The following is a 19766-nucleotide window of genomic DNA, read 5'->3' on the forward strand; positions in this document are numbered from 1 at the left end:
AACTAGATAAACAGGGAGAGAGGCTGGACACGGCCGAAAATAGAATTTACGCGGTCGAAGATGAGGCACATGCAATGACAACTAAATGCAAGGGCATGGAGAAGGTCCTGGAAGTGATCAAGGCCAAATCGGAGGAGTTGGAAGCGAGGTCGAGGAGAAACAATATTCGCGTAGCAGGCCTGCCGGAATCTACAAACACGGGGCGTATGGAGCCTTATATTGAACAATTGTGCAAAGAACTCTTTGGCGCCGAAAACCTCTCGCCAATATTTATTGTAGAACGAGCACACAGATCCCTGGCCCCGACTCCAAAACCTGGCGCCACACCAAGACCAATAATAGCAAGAGTCCTGAACTACCGCGACAGGGATACTGTCCTGCGACTGGCTCGAGAAAAAGGTGAGATCCAACACCAAGGCAACAAACTAGAATTCTATCCGGACTTCACGATCAGTGTGCAGCAGGCACGGAAGGAATTCAACGAGGTCAAAGCCAAACTACGGGATCTGCAAATTCCATATGCCATGTTGTACCCGGCGCGCTTAAGGATCACCTGGGACGACAAGCCTGTCTTCCTGGCGACGCCCAAGACAGCGATGGAATTCATCAAAAACACTGTTATGAAAGGACGGAAAAACAGCCGCAAGGATAGACATCCAGACTCAGACTGAAGGTAAGGCTATTGAATGCCGAAAGACATTATTGGTGAGTGAGTTTCTGTACATGATGTCCTAGCCACGACCATACCTAACCTAGAATGTGCACCACTTGTGACTTTATGTGGGCGTTAAATCTGCCGGCCAGCGGTACACTGATCAGTGACTTTAGATCGTGCCCGAAGGCTGACACCCCGTGTCGTAAACATGTGCGGGACCTTTCAGGTGCGGAAACAAAACCCACTTAGCAGGTGTGAGATGGCATGGTTAGCAAGATGTACTTTATAAATGGTATGTGAAATGCACTGACTCTGCACATATAGAGCTACACGAGCCCTCCACTGGGCTCACCATTCACTTATTGAACACTAGTCAGTGCTGGTTCGAGATCACAAACGGTCGCTGAAACGTTTTGATGATGTTGTCTGTTTACAGTTTCTTGATCTGCCCCCATCCCCTTTCAGGGATGGTGGGATGCGCCCTCGGCGGACCTCTACTAGGGTGGTCCCCACACAGTTCTGATACGTAGAGAAGTTATGAGGGCCGAATGGCTTCGGCAGAATTGGGATGCTGGAGTGGGTGGGAAGGGGAAAAGTTGGGGTTTGTTGTTATTTTCTGTGCTAAAGGAGCAATTAAGATACACTGCCGACTGTCATATTGTGATGTATAATGACCGGGTAGACTTACAAACGATAAGAAGTTACGTGAATGTGCTGTATTCAAGGAGATTACGGACCACTGGCAGATTCAAAGGACTCAAAGGCAATTATGCTATCAAACCGAACGCTGGGGGTGGACTATCTGGAAGTGGCACGGGGGGAGTTGGATGGTGGTGACTGTCACAGCGCAAAATAAGGGAGTTGTGGTGACATGATGAGTGCTCATGACCTGAATCTGATAACATGGAATGTGAGGGGATTTACAAATCCTAAGAAAATTAGACAGGTTTTCGCTGCTCTTGACAGACAACACATAGATATTGCATTGATCCAAGAAACCCACATAGACCCTAAGACACATAGAGCTATCGGCACACGTTGGGCGGAATCCACTTATGCAGCAAACTACTCCTCATACTCTAGGGGGGTCATGACTCTGGTGAAGAAGGGAACCAATTACAAGATCTCACGTACCATTGCTGATGCCAATGGTAGGTACATAATTGTGTCTGGAGCTTTGCGAGGACAAAATATAACGATTGTAAACATTTATGGCCCAAATGTGGATGCGCCTGAATTCTTTCAGGAAGTCTGGGATCATGTGTTGGAATTCAGTGACACTACTATGATATGGGGGGGGATTTTAATATAGGGTTGTGTAATGAACTAGATCGTTCCACCTCTTCAACAGAACCGCACAGGAGAGCTAGGGAGAAACTCAGGGATGTGATGGAGGAAATGGCGCTGACAGACATTTGGAGGGCCCGACATCCGACTGCACCGGGCGCAACACACGTAAACCTGGCACATGGGAGTTGGTCGAGAATAGATTACTGGCTGGGGACTGACAATACAGTACTATGGACTACAAAAATTGCACCACTACCACGAACCCTGTCTGACCACAATCCCGTGGCGCTTACGCTGCATATGCCTCATTACGTACCACCGCCATTTAGCTGGCGCTTCAATGCACAGGCACTACTGGACCCACTATATCTCACAACCATTACAACGGCCATTCATGATTACTTCCAAGTGAACACAGAGTCAGTGGATGACCCTTGTATTGTGTGGGAAGCATTCAAAGCAACACTCAGAGGTGTGTGTATCAGCACGACTGCAGGGATACTCAAAGACATCAGGGCGCAGATCACCAGACTGGAACGAGATATGTCATCACTAGAACAGGAATATGCCCGCACTGGGAATGTGGCGCTACTGGGTGAACTCAAGCTAAAAATCACTGAACATCAAAAATTTGCGGAGGACGAACTAAAATATATTACTTAGCGACCACTGGCCAGACAATTCGGTGAAGGGGGCAGACCAGGAAGGGTGTTGGCGAGGAAAATATGTAAAGGGAAAGGCCCACAGGTGATAACTCAAATTAGGGACAAGGATGGGGTACTGCACTCGCACCACGAAGAGATACTTCGCGGTTTTGTTGATAGTTATACCGCCCTATATACTTCACAAGAGCCTGCTCCACCACAGGAAACGCTTACATATTTACAAGATATAGCCATAGCGTGGTTGTCAGATAGTCAACGTGAATATCTGGCACAACCAATAACAGTTGAGGAGGTCACCGCAATAATACACGCACTCCCCAACGGAAAGGCACCAGGACCCGATGGATTTACCTGCGAATTCTACAAAAAATTTGCTGACGTACTTGCCCCACATCTAGTTGCAATGTACGGCACAGCATTTGACCAGATGATACTGCCTCCGACGCTGAGGGAAGCGGTGATTATAACCCTATTAAAACCGGGAAAGAATCCAGAGCTGTGTGACTCTTACCGACCACTATCACTCCTAAACGTGGATTCCAAAATTTTAGCTAAACTTTTAGCAGAACGGCTGCAGCCCCTGATGACAAACCTGATACTACCTGACCAGGCGGGCTTCATCCCCACAAGAGCCACGTCACACAACACACGAACGCTGTTTGCACTGTCCCACTATCTTACACCTCAAACTAAAGCGGTGGCGGTCATGTTGGACGCCACCAAAGCTTTCGACTCTATTGAATGGTCTCACATTAGCACGATTTTGCAGAGAATGGGCTTCCCTCCACGATTTATAACATGGGTTACACTACTCTACACGAACCCTGTAGCAAGAGTGAGAGTTAATGGGTACGTATCCAGGCCTTTTAACATAGCGAGGGGAACGAGACAGGGATGCCCACTGTCGCCTCTAATTTTCGCTCTGGCATTAGAGCCATTAGCATGTATAGTCAGACAGACCCACAAACACTCCGCCCTGCAATTCCCTGGGAGACCTCTGCATATCTCGCTATACGCGGATGACATACTGCTGTATATACGAGACCCAGAGCAGAACCTCAGTCCATTACTCCGTGACTATGTAAGATTTGGACGTCACTCCGGGTTGCAAATTAATTGGGAGAAATCATTAATCATCCCACTTACTGACTCGACAGAACAGTTTGTCCCTGACTTCCCGCTAGACTGGCAGACGGAACCGACTCGCTATCTGGGAGTTTGGTACAGTCGAGACCCGGAGGAGGTTATTAGGACAAATTATGGTAGGGTATTTGCAGAATTGGAGGGGCATGTGGCCAGATGGATACAGCTGCCACTGTCATTAGCTGACCGTATTGCGATAGTAAAGATGAATATCCTGCCTAAATTCTTGTACTTGTTCAATAATATACCAATCACGCCCCCTAAAGCCATCTTCACTAACATAATGTCGCTAATCTTAAAACTAATATGGGCGGGTAAACAGGCTTGCATTGACCTACATACCCTAACATTACCCTACGAGAGAGGGGGATTTTGTGTACCGTACGTTAAACTTTACTATTTATGTGCACAGGCACAATATGCATCGCATTGGTTCCACCCCACGCCATATCTAACGCACACTGCGGTTGAGGAGGGTGATGCCTCGCCAATCCCACTGACCGCGATTGTGACGCACAGGAGGCCTCCGCTACACTCTAGGGATATAAACACGATAGATACCACAGCACGTGCATGGCGGACCCTAGGAAGAATGGCTCATAAGTTACCGCTCTATGCACCAGCGCTCCCACTCCATTTCCACCAGGAGGTATCGGTAACAAATGAAAAAGTAGGCATGGACTTATTGCGAAATGTAGGGATAGAAAAATTTGGGGATCTATATCACGAGGGTACCTTCTGCAAAACAGAAGATTTAACATATATTAGCAACCCAACATTACTATTCCGATTCACGCACTATAGACTGCAGAAAGCCATCCAGGATCTATACCCAGACTATCCACAAGAACCGCAGACTCTACACTCGCTGCAATTCATTATAACGTTATCCAACACATCACACCTGTTGTCAAGATTGTATAAGATAGCACAAAGTGAAATCCCACATACATCTGAGAAGGCGATGGGTAGATGGAATGACGTCCTGCCAGAGGCGTTGCAAGAGAATGAGTGGCTGACTGCCTGCTCCCTGCTTAAATTACTCACTCCAAATGGGAATTTGCGCATCACGCACCTGAAGTATCTACATCAAACATATCACACACCTAAAAGGTTACACAAATATGGGCTGCGTGACAATGCTAGATGTAAAAGATGTGGACACGATGAGGCAGACTTTGTTCATCTAGCATGGCACTGCCAGAAGATTCAGGAGTATTGGGAGAAGGTAACAATTCTGCTTGGCAAAATGGTGGGAACTGAGGTGGACTGCACAATGAGGGTATGTTTGCTGGGCCTTCTATCACATGTCAGGGCGGGCAAGAGGAAGTTCTGCGCAGTGGCTTTATTGATTGCTAAGAGGCAGATATCAAAATGCTGGGAAGGGAGGAATGTGCCTAATATCAAGGTATGGCTTACGGACATGACATACTGCAGAGATAAATTAGTGACTTATGAAGAAGATCTGCCAATTAGATCACGCCCAAAAGATTTTTGGTGTTATTTGTCTGATTATCTAATAACGGCGGAAGGGGACGGGGAGTCATTGTAAGAACATAGGATGTACTGCAGTGGCGTGTGCTGTAAAGGTGGCACGGGGATATTCAGCACATTAGACAACAGTTGCAATGAGTCTGATATATCAAACAGTGATTATGCACGCAAGGTGACGACGGAGTGTGGAATTGCCTGAGGCACTTTAGGTTAACTGGTTATAAATGTTATGTTTTTTGTTGTTTTTTTTTTTTTTTTTAGCACTATGGATATGGGAAACATTTAAAAACAAAAGTTCATGTAATGACAAGAAAAAGGGGTGACAAGATGGAACAGGTTGTTTTAAAGGACTATTTACCATGACGCCGCTGGACCCCCGGGTTACCAGCTGAATGGCTGTGTTCTACAAAATATTGTGATACTGCTACATGCGGCCAGCCTCCAGGTTGTAGGCCATTGGCGGTCTAAAGATTTGTGTCGAACTTTTATGCCAATAAAGCTTTTGTTGAACTATCAAAAAAAAAAAACATGATGGGGGAGGGTACCATGAGAGGGTGAGTTTGTGGGTCAGTTCTGGCCACTAATAGGGTAGGTCTGTTAAAAATAGTGGCATATATAGGTAGAAAAACCCCCCAAAGGTCTTTCCTAAGAGCTAGGCCTACTTAAAGAGTGTGCTATAGAGCCATTGAGTATGGACATGGGGGTGTGGAAGATTTATGTGCTGCTGTTGCATTAGATGATGACTTGCCCCATAACTAATATAATTCCATCTTGGGTGCGATGCTGCAGGACAATATCTAACTAAGGGTCTGAAGATACTGCTGGTTGAAGGGAAAAGGAATTGGGGTGTATGCAGAGGAGGAAGGATTTGTTTGATGTGAGGAAGCCTGCTATTTATCTTGAGGAGAACACCTCAAGATGTTCTCTCCCAACTTGCCTGCTCTGTCCCAGACTCTCCAGTTGCCTATAAGATTGACTGCTCTTCCCTAGGCTGCCAATTCACCTCCTCATATAGCCTATTTTCCAAGCTCCTCTAATACTGTGCCCACTGCTAAGTCTTCATTTGCAAAACTGCTCTCCCCTCCACCTGTCTGCCCTCCCTTTAGCACACTCATAAATTCCCCCTTCACTCTGCCCATTTTCTCCCAAGTAAGCCCACTATCTTAATATGTCATCTTCCTTCTCTGTCTGTTTGGCTTCCCTGTGCTCTCTCCAGCTAGCCTGCTCTCTTCCAGCCTGCATGATCTCACCTTGCCCTACCCCCTCCACTCCCAACCTGGCCACTCAGCCTATCTGCTTACCCACCTTACAGCTTTTATAACCCATTGCCCATTCTCTCTCAGGGTGCCCCCTCATCCCACTGCCCGCCCACTCTCCTTTCAGTATGCCTGCTCCCCTCCTTACTCTCCCTGCTCACCCCAAGCATGTCTTGATTTCCCCTCCCTGCAGTGTGTCCTCTCATGCCCTCTTGCTGCCTCCTCTATACTGCACTGACTACACTCCCAGATCTTCTAAAGCTGTGCCCACTCTCCGTCTCTCTGCCACTTCTGTTTTCACCCTGCCCACTCAGCTCCCAATCTGCAGGGACACCTGCTAATCTCTAAACTCTCCAGCTGCTCTCTGCCCACTTTGAACACTCTCCTAAGCAAACATTATTTCCACTGCATGTCTGCTTTTCTCTTCAGCACACACGCATTTCCTTCAGCCTTCCTGTTTTTTGCCCTCAGCATAACACCTCTCCCAGATGGTTTAACACTGTGCAAACATCTCCATACATACTGCCTGCTCTGCGGGTTAAAACACACAAAAGGGAGTGCCTCAAGAGTCCAATAATTGTATTGTAGAGTTTGTTCTCTTTGTTTCTTCTTTCATGAAGTACACATTAGTTCAATGGTGTCAATATCAATGTACTCATCAAGTATTCTTCTTTAGAAGAGTACATTGATATTGACACCATTGAACTATGTGTACTTCATAAAAGAAGGAGAGAAGAAGCAAAGAGAACAAACTCTACAACACAATTGTTAGATTCTTGAGGCACTCCCTTTTGTATGTTTTTTATGGTTGAATGTATTTATGGTTTTGGAGTAGTTTAGCCATTAGAGGGTGAGTGCCGCTCACTATTACTATGTGGAACTAGCACCTGTGCAGTTGTCTTTAGCCAGAGCTACTTTTGCTTTGGGATTGTTTCTCCCCTGAGGGTGCCTGCTCCCCACCATGTGCTAGTCCTCCTTCTCTCCCCTCAGCCTTCTCATTCTCCCACTCAGACTGGCTGCTCTCCTCTCCTCTCCGCCACCCCCTTGCCCCCTCAGCCGACTTACTTTCTGCTCTATCTGCTTTATCTCTGCGCCCTCCTCTCATATTCTTTTCTCTCCCATAAGCCTGCCCGCTCTCCCCCCGCCTACCTGCTCTCCCTTCAGCCTACCAGCCAGTGCTTAATTGGATTGTCGATGGGGCCCACCAGCACTCATTTTTGGACACCAGGACTTACTTTTTATAGTCACTTTGATCCAGAGCAAGTGAGAGAAAGGCACAAAAGGTAGAAAGGAGGATGAGAAATGACGGAGAGAGTGACAAATGGAAGAAGAAAAGATAAAAAAAGAACTTGCAAAAGTGAGATAAAGCAGCAGGAAGGTGAATTAAAGAGGAATGAGGTGGAATCATGACTTGAGACTAGACAGCCTTGGTTATCGGCAAACTTGATATTCAGCAATGCTGGTGATGGTCTTCTGAGAGAAACTTTGGACTCCAGCACGTATTTTTTTTTTTTTTACAAATTAAGCACTGTAACACGCTCTTCCCTGATCCCTAGAGAGTAACTGCTCATCCACCTAGCCAGCCTGCTCATCCCCTTTAGCTTGCCCTCTCAGACTACCTATTTTCACCCTGTCTGTTTCTTTTTCCTGCCCTCTACCAGGTAGCGCCTCACGTCATCGGACTGTCCACTCTTCTATCTCTTCTAGCACTGTTGATTCTGGCTGTCACTTTTTCCCTCTGCCTGCCTATCCCTCATCCCACCACCCCCCTGCCTAATGGGGTACTCGGGGGAGTGAACGCTAAGCGGTCTCCCCCCGAGGATTTTCGGCCGGATGGTACAGGCCAACAAAGTTGATTGGCTAGGAGGCAGGGAGCAGGGCGAGCCAGGTAGGGCCGTTAGTTTAGGCGGGGAGTGAGCGCTGTAATTGCGCAGTTTTGTGAGGAGAATAGGAAGGTTTTTCTGTGAGGAAGAACGAAGGTGCCAGAATATATACATTCACAGCGCCAGCGTCATGGTATCCCAGTAAGCGCTGCGTGAGGCGCTTCGAGTCATTGTGGAGGCAGGGAGAAGTGACCTGCTTCTCCCTAATTTTGACGACGTTGCTGCCCCCCGGTGAGGCCGCCGTGGAGGAATGCGGTGAGGGGTGTACAGCAGGCGGTGGAGGCTTGCCGGCCGGCGTCAGCGCTTCGAAGTGGCCTGAGGAGAGCGCACTCAGTGAGAGGTCGAGGGACGCTCACAGTGAGAAGAGGCCAGCTGAAGTCTTCAGGAGGAAGAAAGACGCATTCGCTTTCCCCGGCGTTGTTGAGGGGGAACAACTGGCGTGGAGGGCTGCTGGGTGAGTCGTTCAGGGTCACTGGGCAGAGGGGCGTCATGGTTGGGGGAAGCCCTTCAAGTGAGCTGGGGGACATAGGAGGAGGGAGGGGACAAGGTGCAGAACCGAGTATGGCAAGGCTGACAAGACCTAGACCTGTGGCGGGTGTGCCTCAGAGTACAGTCAATGCTCGAGGGAATGATGCTGACCAGCAGGAGCCGGATAGCCTACTTTCAGGAGAGGAAGAGGTTCATCCCCTGGTGCTGGTTGATTATTCCAGTGGCAGTGAGCAGGAACTTGCATACCAGCACGGAGAGACTGGTAGAGTGCAAAAGAATATGGTGCCAGCAATTTTCATTGGCAAGAACGCAAAAGACACGGGGAATATGGCAGGCGTGGGACAATTTAAAATTGTCAAGAATACCAAAGATGCTGCTCGAGATAGGCAGGCATCTGAGAAAGAGTGTCTGGGTTCACAGGAACAGGGACAAAAGGGGCTGGTGAAGGAGGGTTTGCACAAAGGGAGTACTCACGAGGATTACATAGAGTTCATGTATGACCAGGGATTGAAGCATACTTGTTTTAACAGGGAATACATTTTTCCTGTTGCGCGAGAGGCACCTGTGGGCTTGGGACTGGAGGAGCAAGACCTGGAAGAAAGTTTAGATGGTCAATGGGTGTGGGTGGAACATGCTCCAGTGGGGGACCTGCGCCGTCACAAGAGTAGCAAAGCGGACACCAGTAGAAGTGTTGGTTTGGTGGGCAGGCAGGAGGGGGCAAGTTTACCAAAAAGATTACCTTATATGGGTTTGGCAATGCCTTTAGGCTCGCATTTGTCACTTAAAACTAAACAGAAAATATGGCAGCATGAGTATGTTGATGTTTTTTGTTTGCTGCATCGTGATGTCCAGGCAAAGGAAGGTTCAAAAGAGGAAGAACTGGAAATAGCAAGGCGTCCCAGAATCCCTCGTAGTATAGACAATTGGACATCGGCCTTTTTAATATTTGCCAGCATTTATTGCGAGAGATACCCTGAGAGGGCGGTATCATTATTTAAATACATAGATATAGTGAGGAAAGCACACATGCATTTTGGGGGTTTTTCATGGTTAAACTATGATGAGAAGTTTCGGGCAAGGATGGGACTGGCTGGAGACAGACCTTGGGGTGACATAGACGCTGAACTGTGGCTTCAGTGGATGTCCTCTTCACACCCTCCAGCAACGACACACACAGCCAGTGGGCTGCCAGTGACGTACCGGCCCTTTCTTGGGTGCGCCGCCCAGGGAGGGGCGGGGACGATGGCTAGAGGGCAAACAAGTGGTCTGGGAGCATGCTGGAATTACAACAGGGGTTATTGCAGCAGGCCATACTGCCGATTCAAACATGAATGTTCACAGTGTGGTGGTAGGCACACACTCTCTCAATGCTTTCCAGCAGCGCCAGGTGCGATGGGACATACGTTTCAAGAGCAAGGACAAGCAGCAAGGGGAAGAGGGGCACCACTTCATCCTTTATCAAGGGACTTTTACCCCAATTAAGTGGGAATTGTTTATCCCTTGGTTTAATGCTTACCCAGACAGGCCGGCGGCAGCCAAATTATATTGGGGATTTAAAGACGGCTTTAGAATAGGCTACCAAGGTCCTAGAATCAAACGATGGGCTGACAACCTGAAGTCTGCAAAAGAATTCCCAGAAGTGGCGAGAAAAAAATTGGAAGAAGAGGTAAGTTTAGGTAGAGTGGCAGGACCTTTTCCCCAATTGCCCTTTGAAACTTTGATAGTTTCACCGTTAGGGGTCATTCCCAAGAAAACACCGGGTGAGTACCGCATGATACATCACAGTGGACGAGGCACTGAGATTGGTCAGAGAGTTAGGAGAGAATGCGGAACTCGCAAAATGCGATATACAATCAGCGTTCAGATTGATCCCGATACATCCAGCAGACTTTGAATTAATGGGAATGCAATTTGAAGGCTATTTCTATTTTGACAAAGTTCTCCCAATGGGATGTGCAGTTTCTTGTGCCCTTTTTGAACTGTTTAGCTAATTTTTGCATTGGTTTTTCCAACAGTTGTGTAGCACAGGTAAAATTTGTCATTATTGGATGATTTTTTATTCATGGGGAAGGCATAGTCCAGGCATTGTGAACTCGCCTTGAATACTTTTCAGAGCATGGCCAAGGAATTTGGGGTACCTCTGGCACCCGACAAAACAGAAGGCCCAGCTACAAAGATTACATTTTTGGGCATAGAAATCGATACAGCTGAGATGATGGCAAGGCTTCCACAGAACAAGTTGGTGGAGATTAGAGCATGTGTTACAGATGCTTTGCAGGTGGACAAGTTACAGTTACGACAGGTGCAGCGTTTATTAGGCTATTTAAACTTTGCGTGCCGAGTTGTGAGGGCAGGCAGGACTTTCTGCAGACAACTAGGTATGGCTATGTCGGGTGTAACTATGCCGCATCACAGGATCCGGCTCACTAAAAGCATGAAGGACGATTTGAGAATATGGCTTTTGTTCCTTGAAGGCTTTAATGGAGTGCCCTTAAACTTTATTGAGGAAGGTATGCTTTGGCAGGTACAGCTTTATTCAGACGCATCAGGTTCAAATGGATTTGGGATCTTTTGGGATGGACGTTGGTGCGCGGAAGAGTGGCCTGACAGGTGGAAGTCACAAGGTCGTCGTATCGCGTTCCTTGAGCTATTCCCACTCTTAGTAGCACTGCTGGTATGGGGTTCTGAGCTTAGTAACAGGACGATACTGTTCCACGTGGATAATATGGCGGTGGTTAACTTAGTCAACAGACAGAAAGCAAAAGACCTGAGAGTTCTAAGCTTACTGAGGGCTTTCATGTTCTTGAGCCTGAGATTGAATATAGTGTTCAAGGCAAAACACATCTCAGGAGTAAATAACACAATTGCTGATGCACTTTCTCCTTTCCAGTGGGAAAGATTTCGGTCGCTGGCCCCGGGAGAAGCAGTCATGAAAATACCTCTTCCTCGCAGCGTATGGGCCCTAGGGGATTGAGGCTCGTGCAGCTTGTGGAACAATCTATAGCACCGGACACACAACGGAGTTACATGCTGGCATGGCACAAATTTATAAGTTATGGCAAGAATTTTAACCATGTACATTCCTTTTCTTTTAGATTTTGTCCTGGAGTTAGTCAACAAAGGGCTTTCTCATACAACGATAGCAGGAAAATTAGCGGGGGTCTCTTTTTACGGGCAGCTGTACTGGGGTTATGATCCAATTAACAATGTACTAGCAAAAAAAAAATTTTAAAGGTTTGCAGAGAGAGAATTCTAAACGGACTAACGTAAGAGCCCCTATATCATTTGAGTTATTGAAGCAAGTGCTGCTGAAATTACCAGGATCCTGTTACGATTTTCATGAAGTTAGAATGTTTAGGTAATGCATGATATGGTTGTTCTTCGGGGCATTTAGAGTTTCTGAATTGTTAGGTTTAAGGGCGGAGAATGGTTTAGAGAGCTCGGAAGTTTTTTTGGAGGGGAATGTTTTAAAAATCTGGTTAAGGAAATCAAAAACGGATCAGTTGGGACAGGGTGTGTGGATACACTTAAATCCTAGCCACACAAAAGGATGTTGCCCTGTGGGTGAATGGAGGGAATTTAGGTCTGCGCAGGTGTTTTCAGATGGGCCGATTTTTTGTGCATAAGTCAGGGGAAAACGTTTTGAGCCATCAGCTGCTGTCAGTCTTGAGGAGGGCTTTGTTATTGCTGGGTAAGGATCCAACAAAATTTGCTACACACTCCTTCAGGATTGGGGCAGCGTCAGAGGCAGCCAGAATGGGGTTGAGTTGGGGAGCAATCAAACAGATAGGTAGATGGCGTTCCACTTGCTGTGCGCGATATGTACGGAAATAAGAAAAAATAAAAAAAATAAACAGGATACTGCTTAATCGTTTTTGTGTTAATAAGTTTTTTCTTTCATCTAGGTGATGTTCGGGGTTTATGTACGAGTAAAAAACAAATATGGATCATAGGCCATTCGTTTGTCAAGTGGGCTTCGATTTTTGCCGAACACCAGATCTATGGAAGAAATCTGGGCATCCCCAGCGCTGAACATGAACTTTATTGGTGCGGTAAAGGGGGGATGAGATGGGACAGTTTATTTCCATTGCTTGTAAAAATCAGATATGACAGAGGCGGTCCAGATCTGCTATTACTCCATTTAGGAGAAAATGACTTGGTAGCAGTATCTGGTTTAGCTCTCATAAAGAAGATGCAGCTGGAGTTAGCGGTGATAAAACACAACTGGTTAGGTACTAGGATTGTATGGTCTGAATTTGTTTTCAGGAAACATTGGAGGAATGCACGGAATCAAACAGCAATGGAGAAAGCCAGGAAAAAACTAAACAGGACAATGAAAATCTTTTGTGTAGCCATGGGTATTCAGACTGTAGCACATGATAACATCACTGGTAGAGAAGGCCATTTGTTTCGAGATGATGGAGTTCATCTAACTCAATTGGGAATGGCATATTATATTTTGGAAATAAGAGACATGTTATCTAAAGAATTGAATGTTGATTTATGGGTCACTTCGGGAGTTGTGGAAGAATAAAAAAACAAAAAACAAAAATGTAAGATCAACTAATATTGAGATGAAGAAAAGAAATGTTTTGGTGGGGGTTCAGGAAAAATCTGGGGGGTTTTCCTGAGTGGCGGAATGGGGGGAGGTCAATGTCTAGAGCGGACTTGATCGTCCTTCATGAGTAGAGGGTGGGGGGAGGATCAGGATGGGAAAATGAAAGGAAAAACAAGGAAATTGAAATATGTTTGAAATATGGGGTGAATTCATAAAATGAAGCTTATGGTTGGTTTTGGTCAAAACAGTTACAAGGGAATAAAGTTTGAAATGAAATATAAGGTTTTGGTTTATAGTTCAAAATTGTACGGTTTCAAAGAAAATATAAAACATTGATTTAATATTTGATATTAGAAAAATTGCCTGATCTTATGAATAAAGTGGCCTTTTATGCTACAGGTGATGTTGTTTTTGTGTTTGTTGTGGTCTGGATCATTTTGGGCGATGGGGTCCTCGGGGGGAGTGAGCTTTAAGCGGTCTCCCCCCGAGGATTTTCGCCCGGATGATACAGGCCAACAAAGTTGATTGGCTAGGAGGCAGGGAGCAGCGCGAGCCAGGTAGGGACGTTCGTTTAGGCGGGGAGTGAGCGCTGTAATTGCGCAGTTTTGTGAGGAAAGTAGGAAGGTTTTTCTGTGAGACCCACCCTAAAAAATAAATAAATAAATTAAAAAAATTAAAAAAGATGATGGGAGAAGAGAAGGGTGTTATAAGTCCCAATGCCACTATAGGACAGGCAATTTGCTCTAATCTATAGTTCACAGGCAGAATGGGGGGAGGTCAATTTCTAGAGCGGACTTGATCGTCCTTCATGAGAAGAGGGTGGGGGGAGGATCAGGATGGGAAAAGGAAAGGAAAAACAAGGAAATTGAAATATGTTTGAAATATGAGTTGAATTCATAAAATGAAGCTTATGGTTGGTTTTGGTCAAAACAGTTACAAGGGAATAAAGTTTGAAATGAAATATAAGGTTTTGGTTTATAGTTCAAAAATATAAAACATTGATTTAATATTTGATATTAGAAGAATTGCCTGATCTTATTAATAAAGTGGCCTTTTATGCTACAGGTGATGTTGTTTTTGTGTTTGTTGTGGTCTGGATCATTTTGGGCGATACTACTCTCAGCTTACAGCTCACTCCCTCAACCCATCTGCTTAGCCAACTCACCCTCTTACTTAGTCTAACACTCACCCAGTCTGTCCCTTGTCCCATTAGCTCTGCTCCCCTCCCATGATGCCTGCTTTCCTCTTAGTATGCCAAGTCTACTGGTAGTCACTCAACTCCCCTCTGCTTGTTCTACCTACTCTGTCCTCCACCTGCCCACTCTTCGCAGACAACCTGCTCTCCCTGAGCCTACCCATTCTGCTCTGAGTCTTCATGCTGTCCCCTCAACCCACCGACTCCGCCCACCTATAATACCTCAAGTCTTTCTGCTCACCATAACATAACGTGTATTTCTAAAGCACACGTTCACAAAGGGTATTTTGGTGCTGAGTGACAGATGTTTATTGTTTATTGTTACTCAACTCAATGGTACACATTTTAACGACCTAAGAAGGATATATGGCAGAGTGGACCCGCACCAGTCTATCTCCTCAAATCTCAGCCTACCTGTCACCCACCCACTCTGACAGCCATCCTAGCACTGCTCCATCCCCCCCCCCCCCAGCCCCCAGTCGGCGGGTCCCCGCCCTTTGTCCAGGTATACACGCCATCCCGCCAGCCTGCCTGACCTTCCTGCTCTCTCTTGAACTTACTTGCCCTTCTTCACCTCATCCTACATGCCTGGAGCCTAGAAATCATCGAGAAGGAAGAAGTGAGCACTCACTCCAGATATAGCTTGATATGTTTCTCACAGGGTGCTGCTTTGTTAATATGTACCCCCAAGAGTTCCTTCATTTGTAAACAGATGCTCCTCACAAGAATGACTATGGAAGTAAAAACACATCAATTGTAATGTCTTAGTGTCTTGTCTGTCTGACATTATTACAATCTAAAACGAAAGCATTTCGAACTGTATTAAACTGAATTCATTTTCGCAGAAACACTAAGGGCAGGAGGGGATGCTTTGATTTTCCTAAAACCGAAAATGACAGGTGATCAAATCCCAAAATATAAAGCCGCTGCTGGATGAATAGCAGCTCCTAAAAGTGTGCACTTTCCAGAGAATCTCTAACGGGAGACAGCTTTTTGGACTACTTTTCGTCTTTGATAGTGTCTCCTGAGCCATCAGTCAGATATTGACTTTTTCTGTCAGCTATTTTCCCTCTAGCAGATAAATGAAGAATCCACATTGATTATCCAGTGACCAGCTGAGAAAGACGCTCGACAGTGACATTTCGTCTGACGGTCGTAGAAATACTGCGGCAGTGCACGTATTTAGCTGCTCGGAGACAGAATAGAGACATTCTCTCTTTTTTCATTACCAATGCTACATCTTGTTGGATAATCCACGACCTACCGTATGTACCTCTGTCAAGTCAAATTCTGTATTTTCTTCCCTCGTAATAAAATGCGAAATCTGAGCCCTTCTGTGCATGTTCCCCGGCTGGGGGGCAGTGGCGTCATGAACGCCTTGCTCTAGCAACTTAAGTGGGAGCGTCACAAGGTCTGGTTAACTCGTTCCAGTAAACATGAATTAAGGCTTGATTGACGGATGCGTACGCCCCGCCCAAAACCTGTTTATCTGCTTACCCTCCCCTCCCCTGCCATGGAGGTCCACCTCTCCTATTTACAGTATGGCGGTTTGATGGACGAAACTCCGTCAAATGTCCACCGACTCTGTCGCTTTTTTTCTTCTTCCGCGGACAGTTATATTCAGGACCACTGAAATTATGCGGCAGGGGAGGGCCAAATTATGCGGCAGGGTTGACTAAATCATGGAGCGAGAAAAGACAAATTATGTGGCATGATTCAGCACATTTTCTTATAGTATTACTTCATCATTTTGTCATTTTAATATTTGGGCTCACTGTCTGGGCATTGGTTCCATCTCAATATAGCAATAAGAAACAGAAAAGTGAGCAGTCAACCTCTGCAATGGGCTTTCTACTGTGCTGCAACACATCTTAGCTAGAAACATTTTTTTGTTAAAATCTGCACATTATGTGGCAGAACATGGATGATGTGGCAGATGCGACAAATATATAATTATGCACAAAATGCCATGGCCCGCACAGTCGCATAATTCGAAACGCAACAGATGGAGTATGTAAAGCCATAACTCTGCCCACTGTATTAGAGTTAGCTCTCCGTCAGCGTAATGATGGTAGTTGACCCTCCAAACTTAGAGGCCTATTAGGATGGCGGACGGATCTGCGTCCGTCCGCCACCCCGAGGTGGAGGGACTGTCCGCAGGGGCAGCGGCGGTCCCTCCGTTGCAATTAGGATGTGACCGCCACCCTGGCGGTCACATCCCGTATCTTTAACCTTGCGGCGGGTGCTGCTTGAAGCAGCACCCGCCGCAAGGTTAAAAATGCATGCTTTGCATTTACATGCACAAAGCGGCAGGCACCGCGCGGTGCCTGCCGCTTTGTGCATGTAAATGCAGGGGGGTACCATAGGTACCCCCCATGTGCACCCCCACCCCCCCTTCACCCGGGGGCCCGCAAGGGCCCCCCAGAAGCACAGTTCCACATGCTATTCCACAGCGGAAAAGCCGCCGCGGAAAAGCATGTTTAAACACACATCCTAATTTGGCTGACGATTTCTTGCAGACACAGCCAACAAATTGCGCTCAACACCCCGCGGATCAGCGGCGGACGGACCTGCCGTCCGCCGCTGTTCCCACCGCCATCATAATCTGGCGGTGGGTGTTTTCTGTGACCGCGGCGGTGAATCCGCATCCTCCGGGCAGGCGGTGGCTTCCACCGGCCCGGAGGATGCGGATTCTCCGCAATCATAATCGACACCTTAGTTGGCAGAGCAAATCTATAAGGGGAAACGGCCTTTACAACGAAGCCGTTTCCACGTAATCTTTAACCACGCATGCAGTACAACGCATGCGTGGTTACCACTAATGCCTTTACCACGCATGCCTTTACTACGATGTTTGTAGTAAAGGCATATGTGGTAAAGGTAAAAAAAATAAAGGGGGGGCTTGGGGGGGTCTCCCCCCCAAATAAAACAACTCACCATAAGTCACGTCGGCATCATAGTCGTTTAAGAGAAATCGGGAAAAAAATGCCGTTTTCTCTTAACGACGTATGACGTCACCACGCTAATAGTCGAGGAAATGTTTATGCGTGGTAAACGAATTCCGTTGTAACGCATGCGTGGTAAAGGTATGCGTTGCAACGGAATTCGTTGTATCATCATATATTCATCTATAAGTAGCCAAACGTTGTAAAAAAAAACCATTAGAACGACTCAAACAACATGTCCCTGACACACCAAAGGGACTAGGAAAGGCTTGGGTCCTGTCACTATCCGGCCTGGACCACTCTCAATAAAGTAAACAAACAAAGTGGCCGGACAGCTTGAGTTTAGATACTAATTCAGCGCCTAGTTCAATGAATTACCAGGTTGAACAGACATATGTCTGGAATTACTTTTTTATTTTATAAAAAGATTTCGAAAACTTTTTTCTTATAGCGTCAAAAGACACAACAAAACATTTAACGAATTTTACAAACAATACATTCCATAAATTGAACACAATAATACAAATCAATGGGGGTTTCCACCAGTGAAATACAAGACAATATACTTCTCATGGACAACTGTACTATGCCTCGAGTTGAGTAATCTATGAGGCACCAATCCTGAATATGAAACAAACAAGTGGTCTAACAGAGTGGAGTACTGGCCTACTTGTTTATCATCTGCAAAAGATACACAGTGCATTTATCACCAAGTGCTACAACGAATAGGAATTACAAGGAGGCAATTCTACAGTTTGCACATGTATTAATTACATTCCTATCGAGCCTTAAAACATTGGTATCTTGCAGGGAAGGACGTCGACGCGTTTCGAACCCAAGTGTATGTAACGGGTTCTCCTCAGGACATGGACTGGGGGGTCGTTGTCACTATAAAATAATTACAAACACTATATCAGAGAAGGGCTAATTAGTATAAGCTTCTCGCGGAGACTCACACACTTAAAAGTTAAACAGGTACCTTATTGGCTGGGGGTTTGGATCACTCCCTGCAATTGAAAAAAGGTTTAAAGATCCAAATTAGGGTCATGCCTACACAATGCCTCTCATATTTAGTGAGTGAACTACAACGTCCAGGACATACCTCAATGGTGCGTCAAAGACGATCACTGGGAGGGGTGCCGGCATACGTCAGTTATGCACTATGCAGATCAAGAGAGCTGTAAAAAGCGGGGGATACCAGTTACTAAACCTCATCGAGTATATGGGAGTGTTACATGGGGTTTACACAAGATAGAATCCTACCTTCGTTGTACGGGCATGAGTCCCTTCATAGACGCCTATTCAAGCGGCGGCCGCCGCTTGGACTTGTGCGCTGTTAAGACACAAGACGAGCGTTTTAATAAAGCGTCAAATTCCGCTTTCTTAGTATAAACTGCATCAACAGTACATATAACCTTACTTCTCCTTGACGATTCAGAAGCGTTTGATTCCGGCACCCAGCTCCGTGTGAACAGACCGCTGTTGACTAAAGGGGGCGTGTCTAGTTGTGTTTAAGCCCACGCTCAAACCGGTGTATCGTGGGAAACGTAGTTTCCAATGTATTCTCTCACAAATTGCATGAAATTTTGAAATGTAATAAAGAGAGGCACATGTTGGGGGCAAAAGTGGACCTATTAGCTCATAATTAGGCGGCAGAGAATTCTTTTAACTACACCATATATAGATGTGGTGTCACTTCGTCGCACGAGCAGCAGCGTGCGGCAACAGGTACGCGTGGCGGGCGTATGGACAGTTACAGGTTACTAAATTCATTAAGATCGTTCAATCCTTCCATGGCAGTGTTGAACTTCAAGATGAGGTAGGCCTCTTTTTGTGCCAATCGTACATCTGGGTCCCCGCCCGCTCCAGGGGTGTTCTTTATGCTTGCTAGAATTGTCCATTTGAGATCATTGGCCGAGTGTGCCTTCTTCAAAAAATGGGACACCAGTGGTGCTGTCAGTACTTTGTTGTTTATCCTGGATCTGTGTTGAATTATGCGTTGGCGCACTTCCTGGGTGGTTTTGCCAATGTAGACTTTACCGCAGGGGCATGTGATGGCATATATTGCATATTTGGTCTTACAGTTCGTAAAGTCTTCATGCCGCCAATGTTTTTTGCCGTCCGTTCAATGGGTGCCTTCAGTCGTGAGGCTGCATACCGAACATGTACCACACTTGTGGTGTCCTTTCACTG

This window comes from Lissotriton helveticus, chromosome 10 (assembly GCF_964261635.1).
Source record: "Lissotriton helveticus chromosome 10, aLisHel1.1, whole genome shotgun sequence".
Classification (NCBI taxonomy): Eukaryota; Metazoa; Chordata; class Amphibia; order Caudata; family Salamandridae; genus Lissotriton; species Lissotriton helveticus.